The 26,308-nt window shown below is 44.3% G+C and overlaps 1 long non-coding RNA gene across 1 annotated transcript in view; it reads right to left on the reverse strand.

The window, feature by feature from the left end:
- Window positions 1-10,879: 10,879 nt before the first annotated feature.
- The window catches only part of LOC131104513 (uncharacterized), a 46,981-nt gene continuing 31,552 nt past the window's right edge, over window positions 10,880-26,308 (reverse strand). The window contains exons 3-5 of the long non-coding RNA XR_009119795.1: window positions 12,872-12,994; window positions 12,691-12,786; window positions 10,880-11,419 (exon numbers count right to left, since the gene is read on the reverse strand). This is a non-coding gene — a long non-coding RNA (uncharacterized LOC131104513). The remainder of the gene's footprint in view (window positions 11,420-12,690; window positions 12,787-12,871; window positions 12,995-26,308) is intronic.

A 26,308-nucleotide genomic window follows, 5' to 3' on the forward strand; every position in this document is an offset into this window, starting at 1 on the left:
AGCTTGCTAATGCTAATCACGCTAGCAATGACTGGGATGAATGGTTTGACAAGACATTTACAATCAATGGAGACACAAAAATGACTTGGAAGTTGTAGTTGGAATGTTGTTGCGCTGAAAAATGGCAACAATTCACCAGATGTCCTTGGGGCGCCATGGCAACCGCTGCCTGCCGTTCCCTGCACGCCTGCTTGCACTTACACTAAACCATCTAAAGAAACACAGACACAGCAATGTGTGTACTTGCAATACTTCTGTCAGGCAGCAAAACTTGGCAACATCCATCACAGCTTCTTAACGAGACGCTTTACTTCCACCCCAAAAGTCTTATCTATGGTCGTTCAAAGTGGTTAATGTACACAACATGTGCATGACGTTGCCAGATGAGGCGCTACGAGCCTACCACGGCCAGCCATGATATCACGTCCAGTGTCAAGTGTGTGCCTGCATGTGTGTTATTGTGTTGCTGTTGGAGGCGCTCCAGGCGTGCAGATGGCGCTGCTTTGTGTTTGCAGCAGCGGCTGCACGCCTCCTGGGACCCCGGGACCCCGGCATGAGCGACACAAACACAGCCTAAAGACCAGAGGGTGTGCTGTAACATCTTCAAGGAGGAAAAGACAAACATCTGCGGGTTGCCAGTCGACCACACGTCGCTTTGATGTGACAAAAAACACCTCCAATTCCCTTCATGCCTTCATGCAGAGTCAAAGAAGTGGTTGGAAGCGCCGTGACGTCACTTCTCTGCCCTTCACGTGTCTGTCTGGACCATCACAATCGTACACGAGCTCCACAAACATCCACGTCCAAAAAACAAACAGAAGACACAGGATACTCAGATCTCAGCAAAACCAGACAGCACATCTTACTACATGACACAATTGTACATGACACACAGGACAAAAACTTCAATTCAGAAACATAAATCTGAAAAAAATGTCAGAACTGAACCAAATGTTAGGAAACCATTGAACACCGTTGGTGTTTCCAATAGAGCACAAAGAAGTAGGACGGAATTTTAACATTTATAAGACTAAAGTAAAAAATAATAAAAAAATAATAAATAAAAAACATTACAAAATATAAATATTAATAATTATATTTATATAATATCAATAATAAAATTAATAATTAATATTAATAAAATAAGAAAAAAGAAAAGAAAAAAACATTTAAAAAAAATAAAAGAACAAAGTATATTAGGAAAGCAGGAAGTGAACAAATGTAACAGTTACTGATTGTAAAAGTACCAGATGGAGGGGTAGGATTTAATAAGCTTTGCTTCTTCCTACTCCTTTTGGACATGTGGAACTGTGAACTGATTATGTGATGCATTCAATTGTAATCTGATGCATGTTCAAATGAAATAAAACCATTACCATTATTATTACAAAATCCCAGCAGAGGAATATGTTTTACAAAAGACACGGTACAAAATAAATGAGAAATGACCCAGATACTACCAAATAGTCTATACAGTATTGTATAAATGAAATGACACTACAATGTCTGGGAAAAATGTACATACACTCTACATACATGTATATACATGTACTCAATAACAATATAGTTATAAGTATATATCATGAATTAGAAAAATGATAATAAAATCTTACAAAAAATGTATACTGTACGTACTCAATAAAAACATATTTTAAGATTTTAAAATATAGAAAAGTACATGCACATAAAAATATATATATACACAAATGACTTATTTCTAGAGGGAATGGAAAAAATGGGAAAAAGTATATTACATTTGATTGATACGGACTATGTGATCTGATGCATGTTCAAATCAAACTAAACCATCACCATTACCAATCATTATGATAATAATATTTAAGAAAATAATTTCCAGTGGATTTATGGAACAATATTGAGTGTGAAAATCCTGTTTCTACCAGCCAGTAAAGTTGTATCGTTGCTATGTTGCTCAAACATTGAATGCCAGCATGGCAGCGAGTCGTGACTTGAAATAAAGGTTGTGACATCACCAAGGTGCGCCTGAATAAAAGAGTGTCTATTTATAGCTCCTCTTGTCAATGTAGCGTGCCCTCGCCTGTCGCGTACCGTGATCACTGGCCGCCCGCCACTACTATAGCGTAGCAACAACAATCACAACAACAAGGAGGACACGCCGGGGAACCCCGAGGACTTCCTGGGAGATCCTCACGGGGAGATACTCAACCTCGGCTCTGCTGTTTGTCGACTGGAGTCGGGTTGCCATAGCCACCGTGGGCCTCCGGGAAGGGGGAATCCCTTATCTTGCTGACAGGGTTGTACAAGCGTCATGGTTCAAAGGCTGCTCTGGAGGAATGTAAAAAAAAAAAGGAAAAAGAAACGCAGAACACACCTTGAAATGCTGCTCTTCGTTGGCTCATGTGTGCGTCGTCATGACAACCGGAGTGTTTGGGTGGGGCGTGTGAGCTCCACGGGGCATGAATGGTTGTAAAGCTCTGAGTCAGGGCTTGCAAACATGGAGATTCATGAACCGGCGGCACGCCGCTCGCCTCTTAATGCTCTTTACTGCCCTGTGATTGGCTGGCGACCAGTCCAGGGTGTACCCCGCAGCTGGGATAGCCCCCCCACCCCCGCAGGTGAGGCTTCCACAAGACGCTTGCTGCACAGCTTCGGCCAAAACAATAGATCAAATAATATCATAAAATAGTTGGAACAATTCATTAATTCATTCATTTTCTACCGCTTATCCTCACGAGGGTCGCGGGGCCTGCTGGAGCCTATCCCAGCTGTCTTCGGGCGAGAGGCGGGGTACACCCTGGACTGGTCGCCAGCCAATCACTGGGCACATATAGACAAACAACCATTCACACTCACATTCATACCTATGGACAATTTGGAGTCGCCAATTAACCTAGCATGTTTTTGGAATGTGGGAGGAAACCGGAGTAGTTGGAACAATAACAACACAATTTCAACAGAAAACTTCTGAAAATATATACCAGATCTGGGATTAAAAAACAAAAATAAAATACAATAAAATACACAAGTACATTTCAGCAAAACTGATTTCTGAAAAACAGAAAAAACCCCAAAATGTTACTACTCAATTTGAGAAAAAATGCATTGAGCAAGGTAGCATGCTAGCATGGATATTAAAAATACATGTACTGTATATAATAAATAAAATCACAGGGGGGTGTGATCTGGCGGGGAAGCGTCCTAAGCTGACCCCTTTGACACGGCATGCGTTCAGCCCCCCCCCCCCCCGCACTCACACACTCGGCAGGTGGTTGAATATGACAAAGCTTGTTCATTTGGATCCATCGTGTGTAGCATGTGAGGAAGAATCCACTCTCTTTGCAACCTTTTCACGATGGAAGGCTTCTTGCTCTTGATAGCAGCAGTAACAGAATGTCTGAATGGGAACATGCTGAGTCATGCTAGCGAGGCCCAGTGTTGCTCTTTAGGGTTCTTTTCTATATGAGAACTAGGGCACACAATTAGGGTTAGGGTTATAGGTGAGGTTAGGGTTGATAGCTGGGGTTAAGGTTGGGGTTAGGTTGATAGGTGGTGTTTGGGTTATAGCTAGTGTTAGAGTTATAGGTAGGGTTAGGGTGATAGCTAGGATTAGGGTTGGGGTTAGGGTTGATAGGTGGGGTAGGGTTATAGCTAGGGTTGGGGTTATACGTGGGTTGATAGGTGGGGTTAGGGTCATAACTAGGGTTACGGTTGGGGTTAGGGTGGCGTTAGGTTGATAGGTGGGGTTAGGGTTATAGCTAGGGTTACAGTTGGGGTTAGGGTGGGGTTAGGTTGATAGGTGGGATTAGGGTTATAGCTAGGGGTTGGGGTTATATGTGGGGTTAGGATTATAGCTAGGGTTGGGATTGGGGTTAGGGTTATAGATGGGGTTAGGTTGATAGGTGGGGTTAGGGTTATAGCTAGGGGTTGGGGTTATAGGTGGGGTTAGGATTATAGCTAGGGTTGGGGTTATAGGTGGGGATAGGTTGATAGGTGGGGTTAGGGTTATAGCTAGGGTTGGGGTTATAGGTGGGGTTAGGTTGATAGGTGGGGTTAGGGTTATAGCTAGGGGTTGGGGTTATAGGTGGGGTTAGGATTATAGCTAGGGTTGGGGTTATAGGTGGGGTTAGGATTATAGCTAGGGTTGGGGTTATAGGTGGGGATAGGTTGATAGGTGGGGTTAGGGTTATAGCTAGGGTTGGGGTTATAGGTGGGGTTAGGTTGATAGGTGGGGTTAGGGTTATAGCTAGGGGTTGGGGTTATAGGTGGGGTTAGGGTTATAACTAGGGTTGGGGCTGGGGTTATAGGTGGGATTAGGTTGATAGGTGGGGTTAGGGTTATAACTAGGGTTGGGGTTAGGGTTATAGCTAGGGTTGGTGTTGGGGTTAGGGTTATAGGTGGGGTTAGGGTTGGGGTTAAAGGGGACCTATGATGCTTTTTCCACTTTTCTGGCCTATAAATGGCCTATAAATGGCCTGTAAAAGTTGCATTCTGGTGTTAAGCCATGCCAACGTTTCAGATTTCAGAGTTTTGTGCATTTGGAAGTGAGCCCTGAAAGAAGTTTGGGATGACTCAAAATGCTTAGTTCCTTTGTGATGTCACGAGGAGCAAGCTTCATTATGGGTGTGGCTGTAGACGCGTTACACCCCCCCCCCCAAGCTCTAAGTTGTTGCACGTCAGTGTTTGTTATTGCGTCTCCACTCCACACGCGCTATTCCATCATCTGTTGTGTGTTTACCCAAAGTAATGAGTAAACATGGACTTTTCCATGGTTAATGACATAGCATTAATCAATATTACAACATGTATTCCCATGGCGGCCTCAGGAAGAGAGCCTGTAGGACAGCCTGATACATCACGTGACCTTTTCCTCTTAGGAACAACATTTCAAGTCTGGATAATGTTAATATATGCACTGAAATATTCATTAGAGATAAAGAGATAATCCCCTGAGCTTCCAGATCAGACGGGGGTGCTACGACGGGGTTGACCTGCTGAATTAAAGATCAAGTAAATTTACCTTGAAATAACTATCAATAATTCAACTTCGCATTAAAAAGGATCTTTACACGGCACCGGAGTCACTCGTATGACTTTATTAGAATAGGTCCAGATTAGGCCAAAGCGGAACATACAAATTCAAAGACGAGTACGCGCTCAGGTGACATGAGAGTGGAAAAACCGGAATCTGGTGGTAAAAGTTGTTAATGTTGCGGCTACCGTCTAAACGTCTGCAAAGCTTCATTGGAATGGTTTTGTGTTGTTGACATAAATACATTGAAGAGTGAGACATCAGGGAGTGTCTCCTTTCATACAGTAGTTGTGCCGACGGAACAATGACTTCAGTGAAATTAGGCTTTTTTTTGGGCGCACCGCTTTTTTGGTCTTGGGTTTGGGTTAGGGTCTTAGGTTGTTTTTAGTCTCGGCCTTGGTTTTATTTGATTGAATTCACACTTCACAGTCAAATAATAACAAATCCTAGTAATAAAAATGATATTCTACATAGAATGTACTTGAGCTACAGGTGCCAGACACACAAGCTGATTGGCCGGGAAGAGAAGGACAGGGGCGGGGCTTAACAACACAGCTAGTCAAGAAAAACAAACACCATTCCCAAATTTTTATCTAACTGCAGAAGAACTGGAATAACCAGAAAGCGCCATCTCCAACAGAAAATGCCTTGTGAACGCTTAAGCTAAAACCGAAAACCGGACAAAAACCACACTGCTCCTCCTGAATCCCGGATTCAGCTTTCCACAAAAATATTAGCCGAATTGTCGCAACTCAGTGCATAACCAAAACTACGCGTACCATACATTTGTTATCACGCGCTATGCTAAGCTAAGCTAACTCAACTTCATGACTGCCTCGACCCGAGGTTGCCTCTTCAGTGACCCGACTCTCTGTCCTGCCGCTCTTGGGGTCACTCACGGGTCACAAAGATGGCTTCCACGTTTTTTCCAGATTATCTCCAACCTGCCACGACCTTGCATTCTAAAAACCGCCTTCGTCCCTCAATCAAGGCGCTGCAAAATGTAGAGAGGAGGTAAACAGTCTGGTTTTATGATTGGGCCCCTTCTTACAGCGTGGCTGGATAATTGAAAAGCCTTGAGTGGGTGACTATTTTGGGACGCTAGTGGGAACAGACTCCAAATGCTCCGGCCGGGAATGGGGCTCTGTATTCAACAAACACGCGTTGGCGCCTTTTGTGTAGGGGGGGGTATACAAACTAACACGAAACACATAGCAGCCGTACTACCAGGATATTGGAGCTGTCAATCCGCATCAGAAAATAAGAATTAGCTGCAGAAGAGGAGGGGGGGAGGGGGGAAAAGGGGTATGCCGCTGGGATGCCTGTGTGTTTTCAAACAGGTTTTTCCACTCTTCCAGCTGTTCCTCACACGACTCCGCCATCGCTCCACCGCTAACATCCCGCAAACCCAAATTACCGTTGTTTGACTGCGAGTCTAAAGTTTAAACAAACAGAAATATCAGCAGTCAGCGTCTTCCTGTGGACTGGCGGGCCGTACCGTATAAAAGCTGATGTTTGGACAAAGCTTTAAAAGTCATGGAAGAGCAAAAAAGTCTCAAGGGAACATGTGTTGCGTTTCTATACTCAGAGGATGAAACGGCTATCAAGCAAGGCGAACCTGCAGCGAACCTGCATGGCGCCATATCCCAGAATTCAGCTGCCGAGATATTACCATTTTTCAAGTCAGGATAGCAATGGATTTATGCAAACAATTTTGAGTCTTCTCACATGCTAGCTGTGTCACATTCAAGTTCTTCTTAGTACAAAAGGTGTACAGAACGTATACTGACTAAAGTATTTCCAGATACATTTCTATAGTATTGCCCTTGGGATTATATACTGTAATATAAATGTTGGCTAAAATGTGAGACAGTGAGTTAGACAGATCTAATTCATGTTTTCCTCCATATAACCACAGCTCCCCAGTTCCAGTCAGCACTCGTGCAGCCCCAAACCAGACTCTCATCTTGCCACTCACTGTCTTGGCAGCTACTTAGCAGCTATCTAATCAATAATGGTTGTGTGTTGAGTCAACTCCGTGGATAGTACATCCATGCTGTCATACATACAGCTGTACACGGACTATTCTAAGGTATATACAAGTCCTTTGTCAGGATGGCAGCTTGCAATGCAAAACAAGCATCTTCCTTTTCTCTTTTTCCTTTGGACCAAGCTCTCGTGAGGAGACTTTTCCTCTGATCTTTTTCTGGAATTGCATGTAATGGTTGTGGCTGACTTTGAAATGTGCAAACACATTGGCCGGGAGCTCCTTTGCACGACTTGCAGTCATACTGAGCTATCAGGGAGAAAGTGTAGGGAATGTTTTTTATCAGTGTACTGATGTACTATGCAGGATAAGCGCCCTGGAAACCGAATGAATGAATGAATGAATGAATGAATGAATGAATGATGGGCGGCACGGCAGTCGAGTGGTTAGCGCACAGACCTCACAGCTAGGAGATCAGGGTTAAATTCCACCGTCGGCCATCTCTGTGTGGAGTTTGCATGTTCTCCCCGTGCATGCGTGGGTTTTCTCCGGGTACTCCGGTTTCCTAAAACATTCCAAAAACATGCTAGGTTAATTGGCCACTCCAAATTGTCCATAGGTATGAATGTGAGTGTGAATGGTTGTTTGTCTATATGTGCCCTGTGATTGGCTGGCCACCAGTCCAGGGTGTACCACGCCTCTCGCCCAGCACCCCCGCGACCCTCGTGAGGAAAAAGCTTTTGCTCTGCTTTGCATTAATATGCATTAATATTAACAGCAGCTGGAATTTGCCACATGATATTCATTTTAAAGCATTCTATAGTTTTTCTCCTTAAATTTAAGGTTGGGGTTAAACTATAATTATTCTCTATAAATTCTATTTTTTGGCTAATATTTTTGGCCTTAAGGGTTTTTTTTTTGTTTTTTTGTTTCTTAAAGGTTTCGTATGTTTCAGTTTTTCAACATCAAGCTAGCACTGTACATGCTTCAAGAAGACCTTTAGCTTTCTGAACCGGAAAAAATGGCGTCTGGTATAGCCTGGTATACAGCTTGTCTTGTGTCTCACCAGAAAGAACCACAATGAATTTCACAGGAAGGTCCCGAGGACGGTCCCACTGGTGCTCCTCCATTGGAGTGAAACTGGATGGTGTCACACATTTGCACTCTGTTATTTACTCCAACGTCAGAACTGCCAAGATGGGTTGCAGCTGGGCCGTGCATGAGTTCTGTTGTCGTGCAGAAATATATCCACACTACCCGCTGATCACAGCCATGCTTGGTTTTCATCCAACGTGTAATTGGAATAATTGCAGCTCTGAGCACTCGCGCTTACGTCCTTGCAGGAATATATATCTGTCATATATATCTGTCGTAATTGGCCGTAATCAAACTATTTGGAGTCTTAGCGCAAACGGCGTTGGATTACACGTTCCTGGACACCCAGTTTGGTTTGGAGTCGGGGAAGGAATGTGTTGATTTGATAGACGCTGTGACATCACCTGATATTTCTCCCGTGTGTTTTAGCAACGAGAAGAGAATGATATGCTTCATCAGGATAATGGGTGGATGGATGGATGGATGGATGGATAGATGGATGGACAATGGGTGGATGGATGGATGGACAATGGGTGGATGGATGGACAATGGGTGGCTGAACAGATGGATGGATGTACAATGGGTGGATGGATGGATGGATGGACAATGGGTGGATGGATGGATGCTGGATGGATGAACAATGGGTGGATGGATGGATGATAGACGGATGGACAATGGGTGGATGGATGGACGGACGGATGGACAATGGGTGGATGGATGGATGGACGGACAATGGGAGGATGGATGGATGGACAATGGGTGGATGGATGGACCATATATGGACAATGGATGGATGGATGGACAATGGGTGGATGGACAATGGGTGGATGGATGGACGGATGGATGGACAATGGGTGGATGGATGGACCATATATGGACAATGGATGGATGGATGGACAATGGGTGGATGGATGGATGGACAATGGGTGGATGGATGGACGGATGGATGGACAATGGGTGGATGGATGGACAAGGGGTGGATGGACCATGTATGGACAATGGATGGATGGATGGACGGATGGACAATGGGTGGATGGATGGATGGACAGATGGATGGATGGATGGACAATGGGTGGATGGATGGATGGACAATGGGTGGATGGATGGATGGACAATGGGTGGATGGATGGATGAACAATGAATGGATGGATGGACCATGTATGGACAATGGATGGATGGCTGTATGGATGGATGGATGGACCATATATGGACAATGGACAATGGACAATGGATGGATGGATGGATGTATGGATGGATGGATGGACCATGTATGGACAATGAATGGATGGATGTATGGACAATGGATGGATGAATGTATGGATGGATGGATGGACCATGTATGGACAATGGATGTATGGATGTATGTATAATATGCTTCAGCGGTTTCCAAAGCCAGTTGTTTTCTTGTGCTGGTTTATTAGCTACCAGTGGGTGGCTGACTGTGATACGAGCAATGACGGAAACTTGGGAAAACAAAGGCCTTGACAATAAAGTCTTAATTATGAGTGTGGAAAAAAGTCTAAGCATGCAGCATGGATTAAAAAAAAACCTAAATGTTATTAGCTAGCATGTAAATAGTAAAGGCTTTTTGTTGATTGCTGATGCCAGGGAAAAATGCATGTTGGAAAACAGCTCAGCGTTTCATGTGCTGTCTTTATTGTCACTGCAGCGGCGGCTAATTGAAGATAAATTGTGATCAAGCGCCAGCAGAGTCGTCATTGTGGTGCGCTCTGCGGTCGCCCATAAACGCCGTCATGGCTGCTCCTTACGTTCAAAGCTAAACAACATAAGGCCAATGAACTCTTATTGCAGCCATGGACTCTTCGTCCCTAGTGTGGACATTAAGAAATGTCCAAATGTATCAATAGACTTAAATATTATGGAATATGTATCGGGACAATAATATTTTTAGACCAGTGTCTACAAAATGTCAAGAAACTGTACTGTAAAAGTAAAATTATAATGTATTTATGTTCATATTTTGGGGTGTCTGGAACGGATCAATTGCACGTACATTATGTCCTATGGGGAACATAGGACATAATGTATGTTTCGGTTTTCTTAGGACTTTTTGGACTATCCATTTTCTATGCCGCTGATCCTCACTAAGGTGGAGGTATGCTGGAGCCTATCCCAGCCAACTAATGGCGAGAGACGGGGTCCACCCTGGACTGGTGGCCAGCCAATCCCAGGGCACATATAGACAAACAACCATTCACACTCACATTCATACCTATGGACAATTTGGAGTCACCAATCAAGCTAGCATATTTTTGGAATGTGGGGAGGAAGAGAAAAGCCACACACGCACGGGGGGAGAACATGCAAACTCCACACGGTCTTCCCATCACCCGCGTGTGTGGCCAACATGCTAACCACTCGTCCACTGTGCGGCCCAACTGAAGGACTTCTTTACATGAATCAGCTGACAAACTGTGAAGTCAACAACACGTTGCCTTCAGGGTTTAGCTTGTTGGCGGTAAAAATAAAATTACAGTCGTCTCTCGTTTATGGCAGTTAATTGGCTCCAAACCCGACTGCCATAAGCAAATCCCTTCTTTATAAATGCAATATTTTCATAGTTAGATCAGAAAACCTGCTTAAGACTAAATAAATATGTTTTGTAAGCAATGTTAGAGCCCTCGAGACATGAAATACCATTTATTCCTATAGTCACGTTTACACTTGTATGACCCAAGGTAGGTGACGTAATAAATAGATCTGATGTACACTCACACAGACAACACATATTAAGTGAACATTTACGCAGGAGCTGCTGTCAGACACAACTCACACCTGATGCTAACACCCCGCAACTACTAGCTACATATAAAATCCTGTAGATGCTTTATATGAGCATTTTTCGGTCATTTAGCCACTTTTATGATTGAAAATGTTTCTTTTGGGATGTGGAATTTGCATATGTATGCATATCTTTTGACCCATAATAGTTCGTACTCAGCCCCAAAACAGGGGTGATTTATTGATTTATCAATTTTTGAAAAACCGTGATAGAGGAAAGGCGCAATGTTGGAACCGTAACATAGCGAAGGATGACTGGACTTGGAAGTCTTGACATTATCATTCCTGTAAAGAGGAATGCTCCAATTCCTAATAGCATTGATGCTAAAGGGCAGATGCTAAGCTAGCGGTGCCATGTTCCATGTGCCATATTCCGACTTCTCTCGCTGATAACCTGTTTACCTTTCTTTTTTTTTCTTTCTTTTTTTTTTCAACGCCAGCCGGCTGCTCCGCGCTTCACAGCTGTTGGTTGCAGCATGGAAGATGTTACCCTCCATTCGATTCCCCAGGGAAGAGCTGCCATTCTGGATGATGGAGAGATAAACAACAGGTGTCATATAGGGGACTGTCTAAAGAGGGGGGGGGGGGGGCAGCGAAATAGCATGTAGCATATTGGGTAACCCAACAAGCAAGTCGGAGCATTGTTTGCTGCTTGGGGCCCACTGGACATAACAATCATTAGCATTGCTACTTATTTCACTTCCTGTATTTACATGTTGGTACAGTATAAGGAACGCCGCGCCGAGCTTTGACGTTAAAGTTGCGCATGAACGCTAACTGGCGCTGTCATTGAGCAAATAAAGGAGTGAACGCTACGCATCCCAGTGGAACACAGCTGCGACAAGAATGTATTATCGGAAACGGATGCATCATTTTATTGTACACACACAAGCCGTCGCGCCATTGATAGTTATGTGATTGATTTTATGTGGATGTACATTGATTTTCATGAAATGTTCACATTTTCCGTATGAGAACATCACCAAGGGCCACATGAAAAAGGTGACATCACTAGTACAATGATCGTTTTTACTAACTCCGTTTTACTAACTCCTTAATTCTAAAATCACAAATACTTCAACTTGCTGATATAGTTCATCTTCAAACAGCTAAAATAATGCATAAGGCTAAAAATAACCAATTAACTAAAAATGTCATCCAATACTTAATACTATACAAGGCAGAAGAAATATGATTGAACTGTATTATGGAAAGCAGGAAGTGAACAAATGAAACAGTTACTGATTGTAAAAGTAAACTGTGTTATGGAAAGCAGGAAGTGAACAAATGAAACAGTTACTGATTGTAAAAGTAAACTGTATTATGGGAAGCAGGAAGTGAACAAATGTAACAGTTACTGATTGTAAAAGTAAACGGTATTATGGGAAGCAGGAAGTGAACAAATGTAACAGTTACTGATTGTAAAAAGTACCAGATGGAGGGGTAGGACTTTGGATGGATTACTTTGTCGCCCCTGTGTTATCATATAGTACCTTATGCTCACCTAAAAGCATGCATTTCCAATTTTAGCCATGAATATGTGTAAACAAAATTGGTTTCTCAATCGGTTTCTTCTATGGTTTCCATAGCGTACTCTTTTAAAGCGTTCACAAGAGTATCCAGACCCAGCCCTGTTGAGGTTGAGAAGGGCCTTCACCACCACAAAGAGCCACTTTTGGTGCCTAAACGCCTCTAATCCCACCTTGGGGGCCTGGAACAGCTCGAGTTATCGCTCTCTCTCTCCGGACTGAAGGACAAAAGATAAAAAAATCAGGTGGTAACTGGAGCTTCTGACCTGTGTGGTGCTGGATAGCATGCCGACGGTGTGGACGGCCTAGATTCTGTTCCTCGGACCGGGTAAAGAGGTGTCCCGTATCAGATGGTCTGGTTACTTGTTGTGGGAAAGTGGGAGAAACACACACAAGTCAAATAGTAGAAAATATATTTGGAAAACGCTCGGCTACTGGCTTCACTACCTTCATTCTTCTCTTGCCATCGTTCTTGGCATTTTAGGAGCATCATCATAACTGCCATCGTGTCGTGAGTCATGCTATACTTTCCTCCGGGAAGGTCAGGATAAGGTGACCGTGGAGGATGTTCTGGGATAAAGTGACACAAAGCAGCAGGTGTGGGGAAAAAAAGTCAGGCTATTCTCTGCCTTAAAACGCTGGCATTTCCCAAGGCAGCCATCAGTAGCTTGGATTTCTAGCCTCCAGTGTCACCTCTGAGGTGTGTGTGTGAGAGAGGAAGTACACATCTGGTTGTGTGTGAACTCAGGTTAGCATCACACTCACTGGTAACAGGAACGCTCCCTACAGCTATTGTAGAAACGGTGAAGGTTCATTCATTCATTCATTTTCTACCGCTTTTTCCTCACGAGAGTCGCGGGGGTGCTGGAGCCTACCCAGCTGTCTTCGGGCGAGAGGCGGGGTACACTGGGTACACTGGTCGCCAGCCAATCACAGGGCACATATAGACAAACAACCATTCACACTCACATTCATACCTATGGACAATTTGGAGTGGTCAATTAACCTAGCATGTTTTTGGAATGTGGGAGGAAACCGGAGTACCCGGAGAAAACCCACGCATGCACGGGGAGAACATGCAAACTCCACACAGAGATGGCCGAGGGTGGAATTGAACACGGTGAAGGTTGAAGTAAGTGTAAAAGACATAAATACATAAGAATGTATACTACTACTAATAAAGGTTCATGCAAAATGTAAATACACTTTTACCGAGTGTCTATTCACTTTGAAATACCACAATTTATTAATTGATATTTTATTTAAAACCAAAGATTTTCAGAAAATGCAAAGTCTAACGAACGTCTTTGAAAGCAACATGCACAAGGTCACACGAGACCTTGCTTCGGTGAGCAATCACAGGGCTATTATTTTGGCTTTTTTGGCTAGGAGAGAAGAAATCAATATGAAGTAAGCATATGCATCTATTCCCATTCAAAGTATTCTTTGTGGATTTGCGTGTCTTCAAGTGCGTAGCTTCTTTTTACACTTGTATTATATGTCAATACTGTTTTGTTTTTACCGGTAACAGTGTTAACTTTTTTTGTAGCTTTGTAAAACATGTTTAAATACTGGGAGTATTTGGTCTGTCACACGTGCACCCCATGGACGTGTACGTAGTTAGCGCGGTCAACGCATATTCCGATATTTCATGTATCGTTCACACCTGAGGAACGCCCTCATTCATTCATTCATTCATTCATAAGGGGAAGATATGGGAACATCCATTTGGTTGGAATCCATAAAAGCAGCAGGACTTTGTCACGATCCCTCATGCTCAATTTCCCATTGTTTCCCTCCTCTTCAGTTGCACTGCTTTGTTTACATCTCCTCTTGCACAAGTCAATGTAAGTCAATGTAAGTCAATGTAAGTCAATGTAAGCAAAGAGCATGATCTGGCATAAAAAGCCCTAAAACAGGGGTCTCAAACACGCGGCCCGCGGGCCAAATGTGGCCTGCAGGACACTTGTTTGAGGCCCCCGCCTTGATATGAAAGTTTAATGTTAGTGCGGCCCGCGCAAGTTTGATATGGATGCTGTATGGTATCATGTACCCAGAAAAAATTATTACGTTTGATTAATGTTCATGTTAAAGGTTAAATAACTGTTAATAGTTATCCTCCCTATCCGTGTGGAAGTGGTAAGTTTTTGGCTATTTAAGTTTAAAGGAAATAACTTGAAGGCTAACGTTTAGGTCGCTAGCTCGTCTCAAGACCCTGCAGTTGCGCAATATGTTGTAAATAAAAAGAGTATAAATGTGACTATAGTCGTGTTTTGTCATGTCTACAGGGCTCTAATAATGCTTTGTTCATTTTAATCTGAAAAAAATAATTTGTCTACCCACCAACTATATGTGGTTTCTTAAGTTTTTATTATTTGCCGTTTTATTATTATTATTATTATATTTATTTATTACTGATTGATTGATTTTCTTTATTCTTGATTTGTTTATTTATTTCTATTATCTTATTTTATGCAGAAAAATAAAAATGAAGATATTTGAGAACAGTGGAATGTTTTATCAGAGCTTTTCTTGTAGAAAATCGGAACCAAAGCACTGAAAAAGTTTGTATATTTTTCTGCTTTTAATAAATGTGTTTTTTTTTTTTTTTGGAAAACCTGATGCGGCCCAGCCTTGCCCAGACCGTAGCTCCAGTGGCCCCCAGGTAAATTGAGTTTGCGACCCCTGCCCTAAAATGCCCCTAAAAATGCTTATGCCAGCACACGCTGCAGTGCACCGCGTGGAGAAGTTGGATGCAAAAACATCTGTTTCTCGATGACGCACATTTTTTTATGTGTTGGACAACATTTGAGGTCCAGGGCGGACATGTTGCATGGAAAACTGACAAAGGGAGTCATCTTTCTTGTCTCCGGTCCAGTACACACCCTTTAGGAAAGACCTTTAAGCGTAATGGACTTGATGTAAAGCACGCCGTCGTGTGTTTGCATACACAAAAACACGTGTGACTCAACTTGTCGTCAGCATGGCGTCAAGCCCGGTAATTCCACATCGCCTTCATTTCGATCTGGTGCCAAAGGGACGACTCCCAATGCCCCGAATAAGCTCTGAGTCAGCAGCACATTGTGTGCCACAGGACTTTGTGGCCACAACATTAGGTACATAATGAGATCCAATGGATGAGCGCTAACGACGATAACGACGCCCAGCCTGCTCAGACGCCGACTACGCTCACCAAGCTGTAAATCCACATTTGAGGTACTTGGAACAGTACTTTAGATGTAAATATACTGTAGGCCCAAAATGGTGTTGGGATTGACGGTTGTACAGATCAAAACTGAAAATCACAGCACATTGAACGCACCAGCCGGAAGACGGAACAACTCTTGCTAGCAATCATCAACAGAAGAGCTGTTATTTCCCAAATGGGAAAACTCCATCCATCCATCTTTGATGCTGCTTGTCCTCACTAGAGTGGGGGTAAGCTGGAGCCTATCCCAGGGCACATATAGACAAACACATTCATACCTATGGACAATTTGGGGACAATGAAGCTAACATGTTTTAGGAATGGGGGCGGAGTACCCGAAGAAAAGCCATGCATATACGGGGAGAACATGCAAACTGGCCAACTCCTGACTGTGTGGCCAGCATTCTATCCGTTAGGCCACCGTGCGGCCCAATGTTAGAACCCATGATGTACAATATGTAACAACATCATGTTTGAAATGTATCATGAGTAGGAGTGCATGAGAAAGTGGAAAGGACCACATGTCATACAAAACAAGTATACCGCACAACGCATCAGCAACACAACCAATGTTGTAATAGCAGTAGGATGCATAGTAACCAAGGTAACCAACATTTCGGTATGCTAAGTGCAACACATATACATTTTAAAGCGCATGCAGAGATGTATAAAGCTGCTGGATGCTACAGTTATCTTGTGGAGTTCCTAAATAAACACATAACCTGAAGTTAGCCAAGACCACAACTGTTCATGTAAATATGCTAAAGCAGACCTGGGGGGTTATTTGTTTTGACTCGCTGACAAGTCGGTGGTCCGATACCGGTGCCAAATCAGATGGAGATCATTCCTCCTGCCAGTTATCAATGACAACCGCCACATCACAATCAAACAAGTGAGGGAGGTTGCAGTCACAATGTTGTGTTATGAAGCGATGGCACATCCAATAACCTGACTCGTCATTTGGTGGCATATTTTTAGTGGCACGTCATGCCGCTCAATGAAGACGAAGAGGGGAAAAAAGAAGCAGATGCTCACTCGGGAGGAGGTGTCATCTCCACGCAGCATATGGGACGAGCACGAGACAAACAAAGGACAGAAGAAGCAACAAAAGGGCTGAAAGGGGATTTGGAGCTGGAAGCACGAGCGGAGGAGATTCGTGCATGAGGCAGGGCGGGGCGGGGATCCACTCGACTTAGCTAGCGCCCCTTTTGCGGCCTGTGTTTAATCACGGTCGCACCGGAGAAAGTCTCTGAGGCTTATCACTTTAATAACACCATATGTTTGTGCTGGATGATTGGACATTTCATCAAGCTAGGAACGAGTCAAGAATACATTCCTTGCGGTGACGACGCACAGACTGCACACTTCATGCTAAATTGGAACGTGGCGGCGCACAACCATAATGTACGCCACTGGACGTGTTCATGATGCTCGTTTGGGTTTGATTCAAACTGAGAGACCATGAATACACACAACAACAATACAATAATTGCTAATTTGCAAGTGTATGGTTGGACACATTTATAAATAAATAGAAATATTAAGATGATAGACCAGTCCAGGGTGTACTCCGCCTCTTGCCCGAAGACAGCTGGGATAGGCTCCAGCACCCCCGTGACCCTCGTGAGGAAAAAGTGGTAGAAAATGGATGAATGAATGAATGAATTAAGATGATAATAATAATAATAATAATGCGGCACGGCGGTCAAGTGGTTAGCGCACAGACCTCACAGCTAGGAGACCAGGGTTCAATTCCACCCTGTGCTATCTCTGTGTGGAGTTTGCATGTTCTCCCTGTGCATGCGTGGGTTTTCTCCGGGTACTCCGGTTTCCTCCCACATTCCAAAAACATGCTAGGTTAATTAGCAACTCCAAATTGTCCATTGGTATGAATGTGAGTGTGAATGGTTGTTTGTCTATATGTGCCCTGTGATTGGCTGCCGGCCAGTCCAGTGTGTACCCCGCCTCTCGCCCAAAGACAGCTGGGATAGGCTCCAGCATCCCCCGCGGCCCTCGTGAGGTAAAACGGTCGAGAATGAATGAATAATAATAATAATATAATATATAATAATATAATATATAATATAATATATTAATATTAATATAATATATATATAATATAATAACTTTTATTTGAACATTAAAAACGTTAAAAAATACATTAAAAACGGATTTAAACAGGTGGGTTTTGAGTTGTTTTTTGAAGGACGGAAAGTCGGGGCAAGTTCCAGAGGGTGGGGGCAGCAATGGCATAATATCTTAATTAATGATACATATTTGTCTAATTACCCATAATGTCCTACTGGAGTATAGCTACCACATAAATAGCGCTTATTATGAAGAGAATACAGATCAAACTACGCAACAATAACAATAATAATATCCTTAGTAATTATAATAAATAGGGATGGAGAGATTATTGTATCATTTAGGGCGTTCAATCGACATCCTTAAGGCTGAATATATATCCAATATGTATTTATAATAAAATATCATCATTTGAATATTCCTATCGTTTGTCTATATGTGCCCTGTGATTGGCTGGCCTCTCGCCCAAAGACAGCTGGGATAGGCTCCAGCACCCCCGCGAACCTCGTGAGGAAAAGCGGTAGAAAATGAATGAATGAATGAATATTCCTATCAAATATTGTGTGTAAAAAACATTGTTAGTAAATATGACATAATGTAAATATCCAGAAGTATTACTATTATTCTGTAGTTCTCTCCCGGCAAAGGGACGAATAGGACAATTCCAAAGACAAGGGCCCCAAAAATACACAATTATTACAAAAATAATAAGAGGGGGGGTGCTGAGTCTGGGTCACATGCGCGGCTATGCAAACAGGAAAGCAAACAAAAGACGAAGATCAAGGCTTCACATCAAGGTAGCTGCTGTCAAATATCCCTGGGCTACACTTGATGGAAGCGGCTGAGCATCCATTTTTGTTGATTTCAATAGCAGAAGGAAGACACTGTTGTCCTCACCGACGCTTCAACTGGCATACAAACACCGCAGGCGCTTTGGTTACCAGATGGAATATGTATCCAGTTTAAATATTGTTCCTGTTGCTCACGCTGTCGCGTATTAAAGCGTAATGAGGGTCATGTGGTTACGCAGGAAGGAATACGAAGCAAATGCATCTGAACAAAGGCAGCGTATCATACTATTATGATACTATTATGATACTATTATGATGAGACTGACTGAAGTTATGTTTGTGTTTGGCGTCCAACCAGGATTCATAGCCCCCCCCCCCCCCCCCCCCCCCAGGGGAAATAACGATCTGCAAGTGTGTCCCTGAGCCATTCGGAATCCATTGGAGCGTATTTCAGATGGAACTGATTGCGCTGAAATTATTGCACCTGAGGAATTTACAAGGCGTAAATCAACGCCGCAGCCTTATTGGACAACTTATTTGACAAACGTCACAATCAATTTTCCTTGCGTCAACACGGCCGCCGTCTGACTGACATTAAATATTCCCGCGGGAGGCGCAACCTTATCTCTTCATCAAAGCTCGACTCGCCGGTGACTTCAGAGGCGTTGTCATGTGACCGATCACAGTTGTCTGCGATGATGTGGTTCATCACGTTGGCTGGTTTAAGTGAATCCGCTGTTTATTCATTCATTCATTTTCTATCGCTTATCCTCACGAGGTGCTGGAGCCTATCCCAGCTGTCTTAGGGTGAGAGGCAGGGTACACCCTGGACTGGTCGCCAGCCAATCACAGGGCACATATAGACAAACAACCATTCACACTCACATTCATACCTATGGACAATTTGGAGTGGCCAATTAAAAATTTGCATGTTTTTGGAATATGCTAGGTTCCAAAAACCCGGAGTACCCGGAGAAAACCCACGCATGCACGGGGAGAACATGCAAACTCCACACAGAGATGGCCGAGGGTGGGATTGAACTCGGGTCTCCTAGCTGTGAAGTCTGCACGCTAACCACTCGAACACCGTGCAGCCCTACATCCGCTGTTTAGTGTTTACCTTTTTCATGAGCACTGACCTTAACTGAGGCGAGTAAGGCCTGCAGTTCTTTGGATGTTGTTGTGGGGTCTTTTGTGACCCCTTGAATGAGTCATGGTTTGCGTTCTTGGGGTCATTTTGGTTTGGACGGCCACTCCCGGGAAGGTTCACCACTGTTCCATGTTTCTGCCATTTGTGGATAATGGCTCTCACTGTAGTTGGCTGGAGTCCCAACGCTTTTTCTTTTTCCAGTAAGAGATTTCAATGAAGGGGAGGGTTGTTGGAGGGGGGTTTGCACTTTTTTTCTCCCTTGATAATTACAAAAATATTTAAGAACTAAATTTTGTGTTCAGGGCAGCACGGCGGTCGAGTGGTTAGCGCACAGACCTCACAGCTAGGAGACCAGGGTTCAATTCCACCCTCGGCTATCTCTGTGTGGAGTTTGCATGTTCTCCCCGTGCATGCGTGGGTTTTCTCCGGGTACTCCGGTTTCCTCCCACATTCCAAAAACATGCTAGGTTAATTGGCGACTCCAAATTGTCCATAGGTATGAATGTGAGTGTGAATGGTTGTTTGTCTATATGTGGGCCACCAGTCCAGGCTGTACCTCGCCTGTCGCCCGTAGACAGCTGGGATAGGCTCCAGCACCCCCGCGACCCTCCTGAGGAAAAAGCGGTAGAAAATGAATGAATGAATGAGTTTGCGTTCAGTTGTGTTGTCATTGAGTAATATTTATATTAGCTTGATGATCTGAAACATTTAAGTGACTAACTTGCTTCGCAAATAAGAAATCAGGAAGGGGGCTTCACTTCCGCTTCAGACCACACAGCATCTCCAGCAGCAGGAATATTTTGCTTAGCTCAGTGGGCTCCGCCCCGATGAGAAGTCAAAGTAAAAAGGTACGTAAGTCGTAGACCACAGATTAAGATGTTTTCCTTTAAAAAAGCAGAGTTCTCGCTCCATACAGAAACGTGGTGGATCATGACCTGGTATGTGCGGGGAATGAAACCCGGGTCACCAGAGTTTAAGGCCGCCCTGGTTACCACCGCCCCCCTCTAACCACAACACCCTCGCTTTCCACCATGTTGGTTCAGGGCGAAAAACCACCGACTGCTTCCTTCCTGGATAATCCTGCTGCTGCGGCGGGGAGGAAAACACCTCTGTCCCTTAAATGCCTTGGAGAACTTGGGGTGTTTAAACGCAAAGTGCAAAGAGAATATTCTTGGATGAAGCACGCTTTCCCCAAATGTTTCGTCTTCCAGTCCGAAGACGAGTACCTGATTGCGTAGGTGAGGCTGTGTGAGGATCAGACCTTCATCATCGCCGGTATTTGGCACATTAAAGTATCGTATTTCTGCACTTTGCATTCATCCAACTGCTGAAACATGCTAGGAAAAAGACTTGTAAGAGTTAGCAGATGTAAATAAGGGAAGCTGACAGAGAAAACACGCAAGACAAAGAAGTCTTTTCATGTCGCTCGAAGCCGAGCCTCAGTATAAACAGCGACGTGTATGAAAGCTCATCAGAGTTTTATTAGTGTTGCCTTTGCCCGCACACCTGGTTTCCATTTGGGAGAGCAGGGTCAAGGGTCATCGTACGTCTTAATCAGCCGATAATATGTGTCAGCATGAACTCTCACCTACGTCGTCCTCGGCTCGAGGCTGGAGTGGCGGCGACTCGATCCCCCGCGATCGCATGAGATAACCGCCTTATTCATATCCATAAAGATGTGCTCACGATAACCTCACTTCAGGCGCGTCTGGCGGCGTTCCAACTAAAAACACATGAGCTTACAAATGCATGCTGGGAGATAACGATGACATATCCCATCAGATATGTTGGGAGATTTACCCGCACATTCCAACACAATTAGCATATCACGCTAGAATCCTCATCATTGATTTAGCTGAAGTTGGCATTGCTTAGGTTTCAGGAAAACTAGAAAACGACCGAAAACCGACCAAAAACCTCACGTTTTTGGGGGGTGGCGACAGCATACAGGTTTCGTTTCAGTCAGCATCTTACTAGAAATTCCAGATTACACTCATCCCTCGTTAATCGTGGTTAATTGGTTCCAAAACCGACCCCAAACCAGCAGGATTCAACATTTACAAAACTCTGATTTTCTAAATGTATTTATATACATATGGCCATTATTAGAGCCCTGTAGACAGGAATTAACAGCCCTATAGTCATCCTTTATACTCCTATTATTACACATTCCTACGAGATTACTGCAGGGACACAAGAGATGGCCGCCGCTTTAAGCAGAGCATGTTAGCAGGCTAGCTGGCTAACTACCACTGCTATGCTTGACTGAAGCAAAACACAATGACTTTGCTACACTTGTGTTGGCAGTACTATATGGTTATAGAAGCTGTACACTGATTACTCTAAAGTATATTCAAGAGACTTTAGTGCAATACTGTATATAGTATTGTATACAGCATTGTATACAGTATTATATACAGTATATATACTGTATATATACAGTATATAGTATATATACAGTATTGGAGTCGCCAATTAACCTAGCATGTTTTTGGAATGTGGGAGGAAACCCGGAGTACCCGGAGAAAACCCACGCATGCACGGGGAGAACATGCAAACTCCACACAGAGATGGCTGAGGGTGGAATTGAACCCTGGTCTCCTACCTGTGAGGTTGGCACGCTAACCACTCGCCCACCGTGCCGCGAATATTCATTCATTCATTTTCTACCGTCTTCAGGCACCCTGGACTGGTCGCCAGCCAATCACAGGGCACATATAGACAAACAACCATTCACACTCACATTCATACCTATGGACAATTTGGAGTCACCAATTAACCTAGCATGTTTTTGGAATGTGGAAGGAAACCGGAGTACACGGAGAAAACCCACGCATGCACGGGGAGAACATGCAAACTCCACACAGAGATAGCTGAGGGTGGAATTGAACACTGGTCTCCTAGCTGTGAGGTCTGCACGCTAACCACTCATACCGCCGTGCTGCGAATATTCATTCATACATTCATTTTCTACCGCTTTTCCTCACGAGGGTCGCAAGGGTGCTGGAGCCTATCCCAGCTGTCTTCAGGCACCCTGGACTGGTGGCCAGCCAATCACAGGGCACATATAGACAAACAACCATTCACACTCACGTTCATACCTATGGACAATTTGGAGTACCCGGAGAAAACCCGGGGAGAACATGCAAACTCCACACAGAGATGGCCGAGGCTGGAATTGAACCCTGGTCTCCTAGCTGTGAGGTCTGCACACTAACCACTCGACTACCGTGCAGCCCTATTTCTAATATATATTCCTAAACGTGATCTTTGAAACGCCACCAAGCTTCTCCAAATGAAAGTGTGACCTGCGTACATTTCCAATCTGGAGACAAACCACAATAAATCCACGACATCCCACGGGATACAATCAACTTTCTCAGCTGTAAAAGAAAAACTTGTGGGGCCCGAGCAAAGGTGACACCCTGGGGATGGAGACGTCCAACAGGACCGCGTCCCCCACCAGCACCCCCAGGACCCGTATGTGTGTTCAGTAAATGCGATTAGGGGTCAATGGCGGAGGAACATTTTGACACATGTCTTGTATTTGGAGGGAGATATGGGCGACATTCGATCTGCTGCCGGCGCTAAAGAGTCCAGATGGCGCCTTCGGGGGTTCTGGTTAGCGTTCGCATGTGATGGTTCCGTTCTATGCGGTATGTGTCGCGGTGTGTGCCTTTGGTGGGTTCGTTTTCGGAAAGGCTTTGGGAGGCCTTCCCCTGCGTCACACATTTGTGGTGAGAACGAGCACACTTACAAGAGTGACGTGACCTCGCGTCGCCTCATTGCGTATGTTCCGCGGGGGTTTCCTACGTCAACGAGGCAGCTCTGGAACCACTAATGTAACATCTTTGTTTTGGTAAACACTCCTCTAGAAACCGCTGCGATCAGAATGCAGCTCGCCGGGTCGCTGCCAAAATTAATACGCGGTTAACGACACGCTTTGGCCGCTCGCCCCGCTGCTATTGATCCAATGTGGATTCTTCCAGGCCACTTTATTGCTCTAATGTGAAACATCCATCACTGAGAATTTCTGCTGTCCAACTCAGCTGAAAATGCAGGATTTCCCCTTCGACAGCCACAAGGAACTGCATACTTCAGATCATCGGATTTGCATCGGACTGACACGCTTGTGCAAAGAAGACTAAACTGGGTGAAAAGTCAACGGGCAAAAGGAAAACAAGCACAAAACCGAGCCAGAAAATAGTCAGGAATCAGACAACCTGCCAGAAAGTGTTGACCAAGGCAGTTTACATGTCATATTTCAGATGGCGGAGTACAGAATGGAGGGTATTCCCGCTCTATTCCATGTTAGCGACAACATCTGGAGGAGATTTCCAGAGAATAGCGGCCTGATCTCGACAGTCAGCCGCATGGCGACGGGGGCAAACCCCCCTAAAAACCCAGCAGCTAATTAAGAGTCGGGATGCTGTCACCGGCTTTCAGATTACGTGTTGCTCCAAAGCAAGCCGCTTTGCATCCGTCAGAGTCTGTCAAGACCGTCCCCGGGATGAGCGCCAATCGTGTAGCAAACCCTTGCGGTCATTTCCAGGCTCCACAAATGCCGCAAAGGCTGGTGATGAGCTTTGATAAACAGCTGCTTTGGATGAGAGCCGCGCTTTTTGGAGAACGCGGTCACCGTTTAGACCCGAGCCACTTGACAGACAGTGAAAGGGATTCTAGCCCACTTAGCAGTGGTTTCATTCCATTTGTTTTGGGAGCATTTTTTAGCACTACAAAAAAAAGCTGCAGGCCGTATTTATTTATTTTGTTTTCATGGTTTGGTTGGTCCTGCAACTTATACTCCGAAGTGACTGATGTACGGTTTTTCCACACCCATGAGGGGGCGCTCTAGGCTAGTACCTGCTGCTCCTGTTGTTATTAAGTTCGTACTATAACCTGCCTGCTGCATGGCGGTCGAGTGGTTAGCGTGCAGACCTCACAGCTAGAAGACCTGAGTTCAATTCCACTAACAGCTAAAAAAGAGGCAGCTAAGATTGCATGTAACGGGATGCGTCTATTAAGCCATGAAATCTTATGTCTGCAGTGACATTGTTATTATTATTGTTATTAACATTGTTACAGCTGCACAGCGGTCGAGTGGTTAGCGCGCAGACCTCACAGCTAGGAGACTTGAGTTCAATTCCACTATCGGTCATCTCTGTGTGGAGTTTGCATGTTCTCCCCATGCAGGCATGGGTTTTCTCCGGGTAGTCCGGTTTCCTCCCATATTCCAAAAAACATGCTAGGTTAATTGGCGACTCCAAATTGTCCACAGGTATGAATGTGAGTGTGAATGGTCGTTTGTCTATATGTGCCCTGTGATTGGTTGGCGACCAGTCCAGGGTGTACCCCGCCTCTCGCCCGAAGACAGCTGGGATAGGCTCCAGCAACCCCCGCGACCCTTGTGAGGATAAGCGGTAGATGTCTATTCCTGGTCTCTGATTTCATATAAGACACCCCACAAAAATTTGTTTCATTTTTCATCTCTTAGCAGCTGTCGGATTCCGAAAAAAAAGGCCAATGTCGCTATGGGTCAAAATGTTGAATATCTGCAGCGATATTCGACAGAGTCAACCGCTTACTACGATGTCAGAGCTGGGGGGGCAGTAACGTCCCGTAAACCAAAACAACCCTACCCAAGGTTCCACTGTGCCTATATTCTGTACATTGTTGAAAAGGGTTCTAAGTCATTTTGTTATCGTTTTGGGAGGGGCCAGATGACTTTAGGGGAGGTGCGGCAGCTCTAAAAAAATAAATACAGCATCTTTCTCAACTTGCTATGTGTCAAAACCAAATGAATCATTTTTTAGTTTCTATGGTGAGATAGTAAACAAAGTCTGGGCTGAGCAGAAAAGCAGAAAATCATTTCTGTTATTAAATGACCATTAATATACAGTTTTTAAAAGTCACCCCAAAAGTCGTGTTAAAGCCAAGTTCTGTCATGAAGCTCGGAGTGTATGCTATAATCAGGGGGCACAGTTGCAAAAATGCATTCATGAATGCAAAAATAACTTAAAACTGGACTTATTATCTTTCTAAAGGCACCAACCAGGAACCAGCTTGGATACTATTAGAGTAGGTGTACAAGTCTGAATTTTTTGACTGTTTCTCAGTCAATTCTCCATTTGGCAACGACATCCCAGTCACGGCGCTCCGCTGACCATCTAGTCACCCGTCTCTGACCAGTTGCTCTCCCGTTCACCCCTCCCTCCCCCCTCCCCCCCTTAAAACTCAATCTAATTCAATAATAACTTTGTGTTGGAAATAGTGAGCAGCACAATGTGAATCTGTCCAGAGAGTACACTACAAATATAAACAAGTCAAAGTGGCCAAAGAAAGCCACGCTCATATTGTTTGAATTAGTGTAATTGCGGCTTTTGGCCTCCAATCTTTGGCCACACACACGCATACACACACACACACACACAATAACCTAAACTTAACAGCAATAACACATCACCATCAAATGTCCCCACAAGGTACCCAATCCCTGCGTCCCCGTCATCAAATCCGTCCCCACGAGATGATAAATGCCTGAACGCACACACTGACATGTGTAAAGAAATCATTAAAATGCAGCTGCCTCGTTTCCGCCATTGCCAAAGGATGCTGATGATGAAGCTGCGCTGGACGCCGCTGGTCCC

The sequence above is a fragment of the Doryrhamphus excisus genome, chromosome 2 (genome assembly GCF_030265055.1).
Source record: "Doryrhamphus excisus isolate RoL2022-K1 chromosome 2, RoL_Dexc_1.0, whole genome shotgun sequence".
Taxonomy (NCBI): Eukaryota; Metazoa; Chordata; class Actinopteri; order Syngnathiformes; family Syngnathidae; genus Doryrhamphus; species Doryrhamphus excisus.